A 16,644-nucleotide genomic window follows, 5' to 3' on the forward strand; every position below is an offset into this window, starting at 1 on the left:
CCTATCAAACACAGAGAGGAGACCCAGACAAACAACAGCCTCCAGAAGGCAGGCCCTGAGCCCTCACCCAGCTCCGCCTGATGCATGGGAACAAAATCAGAGAGGACAGTGTGTGGGCAGGTCTCGGCCAGAGAGTGAGCAATCAGTGTGACCTTTACTCCCATCTGTCCGGTCATGTGGTCACCCCTCCCCAAGGGGCAGAGCTGGGAGCAGCTTTCTCGCTTCTCTGAGAGGACAAAAATATGAACAGACAGTACTATTTTAAGAAAATACCAAAAAATGAGAAGAAGGAGAGAAGCGGTCCCTCGGCTGTCACGTGACTCAGTCTTATCCCTCCCTCTCTGGACATCCCGGAGTAGGTGGGTCCTGGGAGTTAGATTTCTAAATGAGCTCAAGGGTTAATCAGGGCAGTGCTGGCTGACATCCACTCCCTGTGGCTCACGGGAGGGTAGGTCGGGTAGGTCGGGGGAGGCAGATGTAATTTGCAGTTTGAGCATCTGCAACTGAAACTCTGAGATCAACCCTGGAAAAGGCCCAAGGATTCCCTCCTGAGAACCCCGTAGGTCTTGTTTGGAAAGAAGAAAGTAATTTATATTTATTTTTATTTGAAACTGTCCTGAAGAATGAAATGTGTCTCTCTCTCGAGGCCGTCAGTGGGGGGAGAAAATCCATGGTTGGGAGCTGGGGGCACCTAGGCATGTGTTCAGGGGCAAGGTTGAGTATGGGCCAAAGTCTGAAAGTTAGATTCGTCTCTGGTATCCTAGTTCTGCCCTTCATTTGACCAGTGAAGAGCCGTCCCTCGTCTTCCAGATGACCTTTCCTTCTAGCTAAACTAGTCAAGACAGGCATTCCTTCATTCCTTCATGTGCAGCTCACAGGTAGGAGAAAAATTAATTAATTAAAATAATTAACAATGAAGTGTGAGTCTGAGATCTCTGTGGCCATCTCACATGAATTTGTATTTTAAAACAACCATGGGTTTATAGGAAGAAATATCTTGGTTTAAATTTCAGGCAGAATTCTGAAGCTATTTGTCTGGGGATTGGAGATAGAGTTGTTCCAGCTCCGTGCAGACAATACAGGCTTCTGTGAAACGTAGAATGAGTAAGGACCAGGCACAGATTCAGCAGAGGTCAAGAAGGATGAAGACAAAGAAGTGACCATTGATTGGTGTAGAATGAGGTCATCAGTGACTTAAAGGAATTGGGGAGCAGTGGTGGTGATCGAGGTACTTATTATCCGCCAAGCCCTGGGCGGGATACAACCAAAGCTTGAGGAAAAGACACTTACTTGGAAGAAGGGGACAGTGCTTGAAAGGGGGAGTAGAATGAAACATTTTCATACTCTGGACTTTTGAACTGGTAGTCACGTCTCTTTTCTTTCTTTCTTTCTGTAATAGAGATAGGGTCTCGCTATGTTGCCCAGGCTGGTCTCAAATTCTTGGGCTCAAGCGATCCTCCTGCCTCAGCCTCCCAAAGTGCTGGAATTACAGTTGCGAGCCACTGTGGCTGGCCTAGACTTCCCTTTTCTAAGCAAACCCCTGGCCTTGAGCAAAGGAAATGACAACTTCTCCCTTTCTAGCTGTAGAACTCATGCACTGGCTCCACCTAGATGCTCTCATTTGCCCTGGGCCCATCTTCTTACCCATCCAAATATGTGTTCCATTCCTCCCCTAGGCAACCCTCTGCTCAGCCAGTCCAGTACCCAGCTGGTGCCTCACATCTGTCCCACATCTCTCCTTGCCTCTGCTGTCGCTGTTCTCCCCTCGACCTCCCAAGCTGGGGCTGTTTATGCACCTTCTGAATTCTGCACATCCTTCAAAGCTCACTCAAGTACTCAGGTACTTCCTTCTCTGGGCAGGCTTCCCTGAGTATCAGGATCCCTCCCCTCTCTGAACTCCAAGTATTATATTAATAATCAGAAAGGCAATGATCACAGCAGTAATAAAATGCCTTACATTTGATTAGTAGTGTTATGAATTTTTCAAAATGCTGCCCATACTTTGTTACATTTATGCATCACAAGGTTATTCTAAATATGGTAAGGGATTAATATTATTCCTGCCTAAAAGAAAATAAAACAAAACAAACAAATCAACAAGAAACTGAGGTCTAGAAAGAGTAAATACTTTTCCCAAGGCCACATACTCCAGAATGCATTGCATCTGCCATCTTGGTCTCTCTGATTTAAGGTACCATTTCTGATTAAATGTTTTCTTGCACTATTTTCAGATTATTTCATTTTGCTAGTCTTGGCTCTCTAATAGGATTATACTTTCCTTCAGGGGAGGGATCGAGTGCACAATTGGGACTTAAGAGAATGCTGCAAGGATGACGTGGAGGGTCACAGGCTTATGTTCCTGCACATTGTGTGAGTATGAACATTTGAGTTAGCTGGGAGGCACCAAGGCCCAGTGATTCCATTAGACTCTGTTTTGGGTGTTGGAGATCATGGGGGCATGCATAGACCGAGGATAGGTCTCTCAGATGGTGGCTACCATTACTAGTCTAAAAGGACTTCAGTGTTGGTATGAAGATGGGAGGAATAAAACATCTTTGTTTAAGGTATTACCGCCATAGCTCCTACGATGTTAAGTTTAATTTGAAAGTATGTATGTACCCTGACCTTTTGAACCATCTGATCTGAAATTCCTTGTCTCTCTCTCCCCCATCAGTTGTGGCATTTTGGCCTGTATCTGGTTCTGTGGGAAAGAGAGAATGCATCTGACTCTATGATTGACATGGCGATGATGCTGCCAAAGAGAACGTGCTGGAAATGCTGGCCATTGTGCTGGCAGCTTTGGCCATCTGAAAGGAAAACTGGGGAGGTGTGAGATGGCCCTCTCTCACCTGGGCTTTGGGGAGAAAGGATGGTCTGTGGAGCACTGCCCTGGCTCTGTGGTTGATCCCTGAAGGAGATCAGGGGAGATCTGCACATGTGCCAAACCAGGCTGCTTGAAGGTAAAGCTTCTGAAGATCATTGTGGTGACAGGATAAGGACAATTTGGGGTTCGGCGTGGGGACAGGCTAACTGCATGTCCTGAGAGTGATGGAGCCACTGGTTGCTGTATCTCCTAGCTCGTCACCAGGTAGATTTGTGTCTCACAGTTGGAGTTTGCAATCTCAAAATATAATGACATCATAAAGATTTACTTAAATTTACATCTGTGAATACAGTGGAACATTACAGTTTCGATACTTAAAGACAATCCTACCAACTATTGATTGTTGTGTAAAAGATTAATTTGTCCTCTTTCCTACTGAGATTTAAAAAGAAAAAAAGAGATTAATTTGAACCAGCATTCAAATTCAAGTATGTAAGCATACCAGCAAGATTACTGAGGCATTCCCTGGCAAGCAGACTCAGAGGGGGGAAAAAATTATTGAGGCAAAAAATATCAATGAATGTCTCTTGGTTTCTAAATCACTCTTGTGGATCACATTTAATAAACATGTAACACCTACTTCATTTCCAAATAATGACATCAAACGTTCCAAAGAACTTGACCTTCTCCAGAGAGAAATCAATCAAACTATGTCAATAAAACAAACATAAGAATAAGGGAAATAAAAGAATATTTATTATGATAAGAATTATTTTCTGTTTTAGAGTTCTTATGCCCAGATTTATTAGACTAGGAAGTCCTAGAATTGGCTATGAGGTGAAAGCAAAGGAAGTAGTTAAAAAATTCTGTGTAAGAAAATATTTATTTTATACATATTAAAGTACAAAACATATAAAAGTATAAAATATTATTAGATTCTTAGCTTGGTGGAATGTAAAAAGAAAAAAATCTTATGAGAAAGCCAAGGCTAGCCACAGAAAAGAATTTTAAAACAGTGCAAGATAACCTTTAATCAGAACCCGTGATTTAATCAGAGAGACCGAACTGGCAGATAGAATGCGTGGGGGCTGGTACACGGTCAGAGTTTAACTCACGGTTGAAAGTAAAATAGCAGATACTCATGTAGTCCTGGTGATATGCCAGGCACTATTCTAAGTGATTTAAATATATTAATGGATTTAATTCTCACAACGATCTGATGCAATAGATATTATATTCATTTTACAGATGAGGAAATTGTGGCACAGATCAGTTAAGGAATTTACCCAAGGTTACACAGCCAGTTAAGTGATAGTGCTGGGGACATGACCTCAAGCAGTCTAGTTCCAAAGCCTGTGGTCTTAACTACATAGATCACGCTTCTTCCACCTGGAAGGCGAAGTGGATAGGAGTCCCCTATGCACACGCTGCTCTAATGTGTGCCACGGAGGCGTGGCCCACCACGCCAGGCACGAACACTTGTCCCAAAGGCAGCCATCTGAAGACCGGCTGGTGACCTCTGACTGTCCTCACCTGAGCCCGGTGACCAACTCTGTTGTGGTGGGACGGGTCAGACTCTCTCCTTTTGAGATTTTCATGGGAGGCACAGAGAGGGCGCTGAATGAGTGAGCTGGTGTTGAATTAGAGAGAGACCCCCGAGGAAGCAGTAAAGAGACGGCACGAGGCAGTGGAAGCCACGAGTGCGCAGGAGTCGTGATCCAGGCAGGGTCGGTATGGGAGCTGGTCAGCGGTGGGGTGGGAGGGAAAGCAAGCCCCGAGCAAGCTCTGAGGAGCAGGTCCCATATCGGGCTGCTGATGAAGACTGAGGAGAGCTGGGTTGATGCCGGGTCACCAGAGCTGCGTGGCGTCTTGGAATGTCATGAGCGACATTTTCTGTGAAGCCAGCAACGCAGTTACTGAGATGGTTTCTTGTCCTCTTTAGGTTTCCATGAATCCTTATTTTATGATAATCTCCCATTCACTGAAGTATTTTGAATGTTTTTGTGTGTCTTGCAACCTTAAATAACATAACCAACCCAGGGATTTAACAATCCCAGCCTCCACCTTCTCTTTGTTCCTTCTTCTCCCGTGTACTATTACCAAATCCGCCAAATGTGTCCTCAGACCCCTCCTTCCTACACCTACCTCTCCACTGGGGGTGGGGGGGGGAGTTAAATCCTCCCACCCAGTTGCCTGCAGTAGTCTCCTTGCAAGGCATGCTTTAAAAAATCAGAAATATAATTTTTCTAATTTGTTTAAAAATCATTCTGATGAAGAATTTCAATGGGTTTTGGACTCATTTGTTAAAAAACTGTAAATCAGCTTCTTCTGATTAGTATGCTATTACCACTGATTGAAATCGGAGAACATGAAATCTTCCTAGCTGAATTTCAACAAAAATGCTTGCATAATGGGTATGTAGCATGGGAGAAATAATTATTATGACTTATGAGCACACTTCTTCCTTTGAGCCTGCTTTACTTTGGTGAAGTATCTTTTATCAGCCATGACAGCCAATAAAACCCAGTGTTGAAATATACCAGTCTTTTGTAAGTCAAGATTTTCAAATTAATGACTCATAGCCCATCTTATTATCTACACCTAAATTATTATTTTTAGGAAAAATTGATATTAGACATTATTTTAAATGCTTATATTATCTAATTTTTCTCATTTTTAAAACATTCTTTTTCAGCATATGTTTTATGATGTACATATTAGTAAGATAGTCTGAATGTTCTTTAGAGGGGTACAAGCTCAAAACATTTTAATGGGTCATGCCTGTAATCCCAGCACTTTGGGAGGCCAAGGTGGAAAGATTGCTTGAGGCCAGAAGTTTGAGACCAGCTGGGCAACACAGTGAGACCCCCATCTCTACAAAATATTAAAAAGAAAAATTAACTGGGCGTGGTAGCATACCTGTAGCCCCAGCTATCTGGAAGGCTGAGGCAGGAGGATCACTTGAGCCCAGGAGTTTAGGGCTACAATGAGCTATGATTGTACCACTGAACTCTAGCCTAGGTGACAGAGCAACCCGTCTCAAAAAAAAAAAAAATTAATGGATGATGTGTATGATAAAAAGAATGGGGGACCCTGGCCTACAGGATCAAATGTTAGGTCCTCAAGGTTTCCCGCCTGTTTCTCCACTCCATGTGAGGTTGCCGTTTCTGGAAGCTGATGCTACTTCAAGCTCCCATCCCTGCTTCTTCTCAGATGACCTCGATTGACATGACTTTCTCCTCCACCCTCCACCCATCAAATGGTAATATAATTCTTTTTTGGGAGGGGAGGGAAACAGAGTCTCTCTCTGTTGCCCAGACTACAGTGCAGTGGCATCAGCCTAGCTCACTGCAACCTCAAACTCAAGTACGTAGTGATCTTCCTGCCTCAGCCTCCTGAGTAGTTGGTAATACAGGTGCAAACAACAGCCACCGGGTAATTTTTCTATTTTAGTAGAGATGGGGTCTTGCTCTTGCTCAGACTAGTCTTGAACTCCTGGCCTCAAGCAATCCTCCTGCCTCCGCCTCCCAGAGCACTAGGATTACAGGTGTGAGCCACCTCACTTGGTTAATTTTACTCTTTTAAAAAAGACTTATAGTACCTAATTTTTATTTCTTGCCTACATAATAGTGATACAGACACTAGTTTAAAATATGCCAGTGTCCAATATTTTAGTTCTGTTCTGGTTTTGGTTTGAACTACAAATCAGATACTAACATTATAATTTTATTCCAACAGTGTTTGTTTAGATTTAGATACATGATTGCCAATACGTTGACTCATTATTCCTTATAGCACACCTGACCTTCCCCTTCTACAATCATTTCCCATTTTCCTGTGGTACATCAGTAGCCAGCAACGCCAGTAGCCCTCCCATATCCTCAAACCACCACTTCCAAGCTCAGCTGGCCCTCATTCCCATCTCGGCCCCTGTGACCGGGCCTGAGGGCTCTCTCGGGCTGTGGCAACCTCTCTGCTCCTGCCAGGAGCAGGCAAGAGGTGAGGGGGGAGTAATGCCTCCAGGGAGCAGCCTTCATCCAAGGTCTGAAGAGAGTGGCTGCACACCCAACTCTCTTGCCCTTCAGGCAGGAAAACTCAGAATTCTCTGGCCCCAGGCTTCCTCAGTAGCATCAAGCTCACATTGCCCATGGTGGTGACTCGCTTGATAATGTACCTTTTGGGGCTTCCTTTCATTTCCTCTCTCCTCTCACTTCCCTGCTTACCTACGAATATTTCCTGGGATCACCTCTCAAAGGAAAATACTTGTGCTCAAATCAGAGCATATTTGGGGGGAAGCCAAACTGAGACAAGATTTTTCAGAAGTTCCTTTAGTGCAGGTCTATTCAATTTTTGTTTATCTGAAAATGTTTTCATTTCATTCCTGTTAAATAGTTTTTATTTCTTTGGTTTTTTATTTTATTTATTTTTTTAGAGATGGGGTCTCGATCTGTCACCCAGGCTGGAAAGCGGTAGCATGATCGTGGCTTGCTGCAGCCTCCAACTCCCGGGCTCAAGCGATCCTCCCGCCTCAGCCTCTGAGTAGCTGGAACTACAGGCGTGTACCACCGTGCCTGTCAAAGAGAACTAGCTTTGCCAGGTATAGAATCCTAGGTTGTCAGCTGTTTTCTCTTAAACTTTGGAAGTATGATTCTGCTGTCTACTGTATTTACCTTTGTAGGTGATCTGTCTTTTCTCTCTGAGAAAAGATCTTTCCTTTGTCTCATGTGTTCTGTAGATTTCACTATGATATAAGTAGGTTTAGATTTTTAAGAAATTTATTTTCTTTACCATAGATTGTTCTTACTGGATCTGTGGATTCTCATATTTCGTCATTCTGGAAAATTCTCAACAATGATCTCTTTAAATATTACTGATAACTCTCTTGTAGGCTGTCTGATCTTTCTAAGACTTTAATTAGACATACGGTAAACATTGTCTAATGTTTAAACATTTTAAGATCTCCCAGTTAGGCAACTTTTGCTTCAACTGTTTCTAATCTATTTAATCTCTCCATCGAGCTTTAAAAAATGTGCATATATTTATATTCACGCATATATTTTAACGGTAGACATCTTCTGAGTTTATTAATTTACTGACTTCTATGTTTATTTTTTTCTTTTAAAAAGTTCTGTGTGGATCTTTCCAATCAGCTCCATCATTTTTGATTATTTCTTTTTTTCAATTTATGTGATTCCAATTTTTATTTCTTTAGACATTTTGTGCTATATTATTTTATATTTTCTGTCTGATAAGTCTAGTATTATGTTTAAAGTTTTGGGAGGGTTCCAACTGTTGTTTTTGCTGGTGCTCACTCATGGTACCTTTTGCCCCTGTTAGTCTTTGGTAATGAGTGTACATTTTTTTATCTTAATCTGTAGGAACCCTCAGGGCCTAAAGTGAGATTGCTTTCTTTCAGAGAGAATTTTCACGTGCACCTGCACATGGGGCACTGAAGTCTAAGGTTCAGCGTCTCCACCTTGCTGCTGAACCAAGCCTCAGGCTCTGTTATGGCCTCAATTGTGTCCTCCAAAATTCACATGTCAAAGTCCCAACCCCCAGTACCTCAGATTGCAACCATGTGGGGAGATAAAGTCTTGAAAGAAATGATTAACTGAAAAAAAGGCCTTTAGGGTGGAACCCTAATCCAATACCACTGGTGTCTTTATAAGAGGAAGGGACACCGGGAAAGAGTGTGCACGAGGATGATCTTGGGATGAGGCAGCCAAGGGCCGCAATCTGCAGGCTGAGGACAGAGGCCTCAAGAGGACTCAACTCCCCTGGCACCTTGGTCTTCCACTTGCAGCCTCCAGAACTGTGAGAAAATAAATTTCTCTTGTTTAAGCCACCCAGTCCATGGTATTCTGTTATGGCAGCCCTAGCAGACTGATGCAGGTTCCATAGGGCAGCTTGTTAGGATGTGCCTCGGCAGCTTTCCTGCATTCTTACTATTCACCATTTGGATTCAGCTCACATTTTCATCTCTGTCCCCAGGAAGTTCTCCTTCCTACAAGCTCACTGAAGCAAAGAAAAGTATGTTCCGGCTGCGCGCGGCGGCTCTCTCTTGCCTGTAATCCTAGCACTCTGGGAGGCCAAGGTGCGAGGATCACTTGAGGTCAGGAGTTTGAGACCAGCCTGAGCAAGAGCAAGATCCCGTCTCTATAAAAAATAGAAAAATTAGCTGGGTGTGACGGTGGTGTGTGTTTGTAGTCCAAGCTACTCAGGAGGCTGAGGCAGGAGGATTGGTTGAGCCCAGGAGTTTGAGGTTGCAGTGAGCTACAGTGAGGCCACTGCACTCTAGCCAGGGTGACAGAGCAAGACTCTGTCTTAAAAAAAATTTAAAAATTAAAAAAAAAATTTAAAAATCACTGCAGATCTAGTTGTTTTGTTGGGGTATCTATTCAGAGTATCTAGTCTGCCATACTGCCAGAAGTGTCCCAGATTCTACTGCTTTCCGAAGTACCAATTTAACTCTTTCTTCTATGATATCTGCCTAAGTAACCTCCTGTGGGACTCTTTCCCTCCCTAAACTCCGAGCACTTATGCATGCATCATTATATTGCCATTTAGGCTTCTTTAGAATTAGTCACCACTTATTTCCTCGAGAACATAGGTCAGATCTTACACCTCTTCTCCTACTCAGCTCACAGGGTCATCCCAGACGTGGTAGGAGCTGATTTCCTGTTTCTGGAATGAGGGGTATAAAATGAGAAACAAAGGACGAAAAACCTGCTCGCTGTCACTCTTACATTAAGCAGCCTACTTAAACCATAGAATTGATTGGTTCTTAAGTGGTCCAAACATGCTTTAACAACAAAAAGATCACATCTCAGGCCTGATTCACAGAAAGCCTTTGAGTAGTTAACGAAAAGACCTTTTATTATTGGTCCGAAACACGCCTGAAGGAAATGAAAATTGAAGTGGATCAGATCAGTAGTCCTAATTTATCTAGCAAGTCCTGATCTTCCTGCGAACAACAAAAATAATAGAAACTAAATTTATCTTACACTGCCTCATACTTGAAAGGAAAATACAGTCACCTGTTGTGGCTCATGCGGTCTATTTGGCAATGATTTCCAGATTCCTCTTCCAATTAAGAAAGGCAGAAGAACCAAGATTGTTTAGTTAAGTATGTGTCACAATAGGTATTAGACCATAACTACATAAAGTCACTTACAATACGGAGTCTGAGTCTGTAAACGAATTCTGATTTTAAAAGTTCCTGAGATTTCAGGGTTTTGTAATCAGTTGCGTCATTTCATGTTGCTAAAGAAATGAAGTGAAAAACAAAGGTTTAAAGGTCATACAACCACATGGTCATAATCATTTTATTATATTAGGGTTTCGTTTTTAAAAAGCTAACAGATAAGATCCATCTGGGAAGACAAGGGATGAGTAGTTAGGAAGCTAAAGTGCTGAAGGGTGGAAAGATGAGAATGGAGAGATACCACAGCTCAGAGAAGTTAGCTCCCAAGACTAAAGGCTACTTTTTTTTTTTTTTTTTTTTTGGAGAAAGGGTCTCACTCTGTTGTCCAAGCTGGAGTACAGTGGTGTGATCATATCTCACTGTGGCCTCCAACTCCTGGGCTCAAGCAATCATCCTGCCTCCGCCTCCATAGTAGCTAGGACTACAGGCACATGCCATTATGTCTGGCTAATTTAAAAAAATTTTTTTTGTAGAGACAGGGTCTCCCAATGTTACCCAGGCTGGTCTCAAACTCCTGGGCTCAAGTGATCCTCCCACCTCGGCCTCCCAAAGTGCTGGATTATAGATGTGACCCATTTCAGCTGGCCAAGACTACCTTTTTGAGATGATTCAGAAATCTGGAAGCAGTCCATCCCCCTTCCAGCCCTAAGGGGCTCCCTGAGGGGTTCCAAACAGGTATTTGGAATCTGGAACAACACAGACAGCTATAAACTATATATGTATCACCCAGTTCCTGCCTTGTAACTGGGAGCATTCTATGTCCATGATACAAAAGAAGTCAGTTCTTAGGGGACTGAAGGTCTGAGAGACTATTAGGAGGTCGAGCTTATTCTTAGGCCAGTGTGAACCCAAAAAACCTAGACTGAATTTGATTTAGGTTCTTGAATGGCCTCCATTTTCTGAAAGACTGTAGAATTATTATTATTTTCAGAGGCAGGATCATGCTATGCTGCCCAGGCTGGTCTCAAATTCCTGGCCTCAAGGGATCCTTCTGCCTCAACCTCCCAAAGTGCTGGGATTACAGCTGTGAGCCACTGTGCCTGGCTCAAAACCATAGAATTAACGGATCACACACTCTTGTAATCAGAATGTTGGTGGTCTCTACACACTTATCTTCCCATGGTGTTTTTGTTTTGCACCAAACTCTATCTCCTTAAGTTTAGCCGCCTTTTTTCTTAGGGAAAGAAAAATTGTTCCCAAATGAGTCCAAACTAAGGTTTCTTTCTAGTCCAGCACTTGCTCAGCAGTTGGCTTGTGGGGATATATATTTACTTAAGTGATAAGACTGAGTCCTTCTTCTATTAGTATTTTTGTAAATCAGTATCCCTTTACTCTCTCTTTTGGTGAGAGAAAAATCGATCCTCACCGATTTCCAAAGAATCTTTCTGTATAGCACACATGCTTTGACTTTTGTCCTCATCTCAGGACAACATGATGAATTTCCTGTTGACTTGATTTGTCTCATGCACGTGCCATTAGGTCTTATGACTAATGGATGACACCTGAAAAGGACTTAAATAACCTACCTGTAATTCTAGTTCTTTTGTAATAGACCCACATCTGGTTTCTCTTCCTGGTCTAGTTAAGGCAGATGATATGGAAGTGATTTTTCTATCCCCTTCCCCATGGGGGTAGGGGTGAGGTTAGCTACCCACCACAGTACCACATTTGTGTTTTAGAAACAAAAGGAAGACGATATCCAAAGGGTTTCTGGGAAGTATAATAAATGTTTTCACTTATTACTGCTTTTATGGTCCAATTCTCCAAGGTACATAAAACCAGCACATTGAGGTAGGACAAATGAGTCTAAGTGTCATATCTCAGCCTTCTTTTCTCATAGTACACCCCGGAGAATACCTGAAACCCTGGGTAAGCCAACACCAAGGTTAAAAATACCTCTCTCTCGTCTGGCTGGGGAAGAGAAGGACTCCACCTAGTAGAGGGATGGTAAAGGCCACAGCTACACCTGCTTAAGAGCTGCCCAAACACAAGTACAGCCCACCATACGTTTCCTCCCAGGAGCATGGTGGGAACAGTCTTGAGCTGTCATCATAACTTCACAAGAGTTGGGAACGGCTTTCTCCTAGCTAAAACACCTTCCCTGCCTTGCTAACCAGCTACCTGAAATTCTATCAGCAACAGATGCCTTTAGCTGAAGTCATGTTCAACTGCAAATTCCCCCAAGAATGGTAACAAATCGATCAATGTATTAAAAAAAAAAAACCCAAAAGCAGAAACAACTTGTGGTTCTTGAAAAAGTCATATGTGCACATAGTACAAAAAAAATTCAGATAGTAAAAAAGGTATACATTAAAATTAGTCTTCCTCCCAGCCAATACCCCCAGTCCCCCAATTACTCTCCGCTCCTCCCAACCTCGCAGCAATCACACTCATCAGAGTCTTCTATGGGCTTCCAGAAATATTCTATACTTACTCAGGCATATGTACGATCTATGCTCCTTTATAGCCTTCCCTTTTTTAACCAACACGTGAGTGCACACCTGAGTCTACTGCACCCTCCCCACTTATCTTTGCTTCCTTGCTTTTGTTTTTTTTTGAGACAGAGTCTCGCTTTGTTGCCCGGGCTAGAGTGAGTGCCGTGGCGTCAGCCTAGCTCACAGCAACCTCAAACTCCTGGGCTCAAGCAATCCTCCTGCCTCAGCCTCCCGAGTAGCTGGGACTACAGGCATGCACCACCATGCCCGGCTAATTTTTTTCTATATATTTTTAGCTGTCCAATTAATTTCTTTCTATTTTTGGTAGAGACAAGGTCTCGCTCTTGTTCAGGCTGGTCTCGAACTCCTGAGCTCAAACAATCCGCCTGCCTTGGCCTCCCAGAGTGCTAGGATTACAGGCATGAGCCACTGCGCCCAGCCCCTTGCTTTTTTTTTTTAACAGACCAATTTGCTCTGGGGGTAACATAGCACTTGGAGAGGGAGCTCATCCTTCCCTGCAGCCGCCTGGTGTTCTCTGATCACCACAACAGAGGGCAGAAGCTGACCTGGCTGAGGGATGGTCAAGAAGCTCAACATTTCCTTAAACAAAGAAACGGCCAAGGTCACTAAGCTGCTTGTTTCAGTACGACACAGCTCACTGGACAAATTATTTATTCCATAAAACCTGGTAAAATGTTTTGGGGGTAAATCAAGTTTTGTGATGAGAAGCTCTTGTAAACTTCACATATCCGACCTTCATCTTCCTAGACTTGTTGCTACTCTTGGTTTGTCTTTTATGGGTTTAGGGTGGAGGTAGAGACCAGGCAGAGCAGGTGCGAGGTGGGAGGGGGTGGACCTTGACCAGAATCAGCAGTGGGATCAGGGTAGGGCTGTGAGTCAAAGATGAAAACAGACAAATCCATTGCCTAAGAGAATACGGGAGTTTCCTATAGCAGGTTTAAATATTCTGGTTGCTTCCATGTAGATTTCTTCCACATCATATCAGACCACATGTTTGTGACTTACTGGATTCTAATGGTAAAGTTATAAGGAGACTCCCATCTGTGTAATAAATAAATAAGTAGGTTTTGTGTTTCGTGAGATTAAGATAAATGTGGTCTAATTGAGCAGTACCAGTTTGATACATGTTTGATACTTTATGTAATTTGTGTAATCGCTATGTATTCAACTCAGCTTTTCTATGTGACATTTTCTCCATTTATAAGATATACTTAGCATTGTCACTTTAAAAATGTTTAACCTGAATCTCAAACTTTTATTGTTTTTTTAATAATTTTCCTTTTATTTTATCTTTCTTTAATTTTTTTTTCTTATCACTATACTAATGAGGATGAATCTCAAACTTTTAGATCTAACTTCCAGGTTTACAGAAAATTTAAGGGATAGGGAAACAAACTAAACATCATGAAGAAGCCAGTAGACACACCCAGGAGGCCAGGCACTGGGCAGGTCAACTGACCCCATGTCTTCAACCCGACAGTAGCATGGTGAAAAGGGACCGCTAGAGATTGAGAGACTACAGGGTCGTAAAAACAGGTGCAATGTATGGTCCTGTGTTGGGTTCTAGTTTGGACCAACCAAGTATAAAGGACAGTTTTAGGACAATTTGGGACATTTGAATTTTAATCGGGAATTACATATTAAGAAATATAATTATATAATTTAATTTGGCTAACTGTGAAAATGTTATTTTGACTCTAAAAAAAGTTTTTATTTTTTAAAGATGCACACTGAACGTTTAAAACAAGTGTTTTTGCCTCCCCACCCCAGAACTCTGAGTTCTTGAAATGAAGGTTACCAGATCAGGATAACTGTGGCTGTGCTACATTTCCATTTTTGTTCTGGTTGCTTAGAAGCTCGTGTCATCATTGACAACTGGGACTGGGTGTGTGAGGAGGAAATTACAGCAAACTAGAACGTTTGCAGCCATACATGGCTGTCATTCTGGAGTTGCCTCTCTGTGGGTATTGAGTTCTTAGTATTAAGTTTTGCATTGTCAGCAGGGCAGGGTGTGTGTTATGCAAAGCCAGGCTTCTTGCATCACAATGCTCAAGCCCTCTTACTGGCATCCTATCACATTCAGCTGCAGATGTGGCAAGAAGCTCCAAAGCAGCAAAAAAAAAAAAAGGCATGCCCCAGGACTGCAACCTGCCCTCTGGGCTCAGCACATTGTAGGTCAAAGTGAATCACAAGGGCTCCACATTGGGAGGGAAGGCAGATGGGGGTCGCTTGGGGCTTCAGGGTCTCCCAAGCATACAAACCTCAGAATTATGCCTGAGCTTCCACATTCTAAGACGTCCTTTCTCATGAAGAACCAATGAGAAGAATCAATTGTTCTCTGGGCCCTTTAGCTTCCTGGGCAGGGTGGTCTGGACTAGGCCTTGAGATTCCCACGGAGATGTCTCCTTTGGTGGCCCCAATCTGGGCCAGGACCTGACACTCTGTAACAGCTCCTGTTGGAACTAATTCTTTAAGCTCATCCCTGTCTGTCCTAATATCTCTCAAGCTGAGGCCCCAGGAGTCCCTGCTGGATTCTGCCTGATTCAAAAAGCCAGATCCTTCTACACTTCCTCCCAACGCACTTTGCTGGGTAGGCTGGGAGGAGTCTCAGAATGCTGGCAGCGAGTGTTAACTGAGAGTTTGGATACTGCTGGGGAGCTCTCGGAACAGGCACTGCTATGCCCATCTGTTCATTAGCAGTAGGCTATGGATTAGGAGTGGTAGAAAGGATATCTTTAAATAGATTTCTTTTTTTGTTTGTTTGGTTTGAGGCCTAGTGATTGAGGTCATGCTGGGAAAAGCTTCAGAAGTAGCAGGAAGCTCTGGTCAGAGGCTTGGGTCTTATATTTCTCAACCATTAACCTTCCACTTCAACGAGGGGAAGAAAAGGTTGGCTGGGTGGAGTAGAGAAATGAGGAACAGAAGTTCCTGCTCTAGGAGAATCAGAATATGAAACATTATTAAAAATACATATTTCGTATGTTTTAATCATGGATGGGAGGGTTCGGCTTACTGGGCACAGCTCAGCTTCATCAGGGAATCCTTGGTGCCCACTGCTGGAAAGCAACCCGGGTCCTTGTCACCTTCGAGCCATCCTTCCCAGAGCAAAGGCGTGAGCTGAGAATAGGTCTCTGCTCTGTGGGAGGAGGGCTGGACGTACCCAGCATCTTGGCGTTAAGTCCCAGCTCTGGCACTTGGCAGCCCTGGAATTTTAAACAACTCTGTTGGCCTCCCTGGTCAAGTGACGAACAGCAGAGCTCACTGTGGTCAGGTATAGACTTGGGCGCCTGCATAGCGGCGTGAGCAGATCTGGGCTTTGAGAGAGAACGCGAAAGAGAACTGAGTGTTGTTCCTTCCAGACCCGCAGTTCTAAGAAAAACCAACAGAAAATTATAAACTTGGTCATAATTTTGTTTTAAAAATGATGAAACTTTCTATGCTATCATATAATTTATAGATTCTTTGCAATTCATTCTTGGAAAGTCTTTAAAAATTTGCAAGTTGCCCTTTGTTATTCTCTCAACAGCCTGACACTGAGTGCCTAAGGCTCTTTCATGATGCCTTAGGCTGAGGGTGGGGGCAGGGCGGGGACAGGGTGGAGGTGGATAATTTTGCCTCCAAGCCTTACATCGCTGTTTACAAGTTCATTCCTCCCTGCCTCGTCATTTAAGTGCCCATAAAAACAGCACCTCCCTATAGTGACTGTACCTCACCTTCAGCTCCTGTGTTCAGGATATCTCATCGTTTGACCTCGCTGGGGTTTGCCGATGAGAAACTTATCATGTGCTGCCACCTACTGGCCAAAGAGTATATAACGAAGGCGCTGGGGTCCGGAAAAGGTTAAGGCCCAAGGTGCTGTGCTACAAATCACTAGGTTGCCACGTTTCACATAATTTTGTTAGCAGCCTGTAAAGCAAAGAAAGACTCCACCACTGTGCTTTCACAGAAAAATGAGTCTGGATATAGTTGTTTAGTAAAAGTGTTAGAACTCTTCATGTTGAAATAATTTTAGACTTACATAAAGTGGCACAAATAGGATAAGTTCTGCTTACTCTTTACTCTTCTCGCCCCAATATTAGCATCTCACTTAACTGTAGTGCAGTTATAGAAAACAGGAAATTAGGCCGGGCGCGGTGGCTCACGCCTGTAATCCTAGCTCT

Source organism: Propithecus coquereli, unplaced genomic scaffold (genome assembly GCF_000956105.1).
Source record: "Propithecus coquereli isolate 6110/MARCELLA unplaced genomic scaffold, Pcoq_1.0 Scaffold57, whole genome shotgun sequence".
Taxonomy (NCBI): Eukaryota; Metazoa; Chordata; class Mammalia; order Primates; family Indriidae; genus Propithecus; species Propithecus coquereli.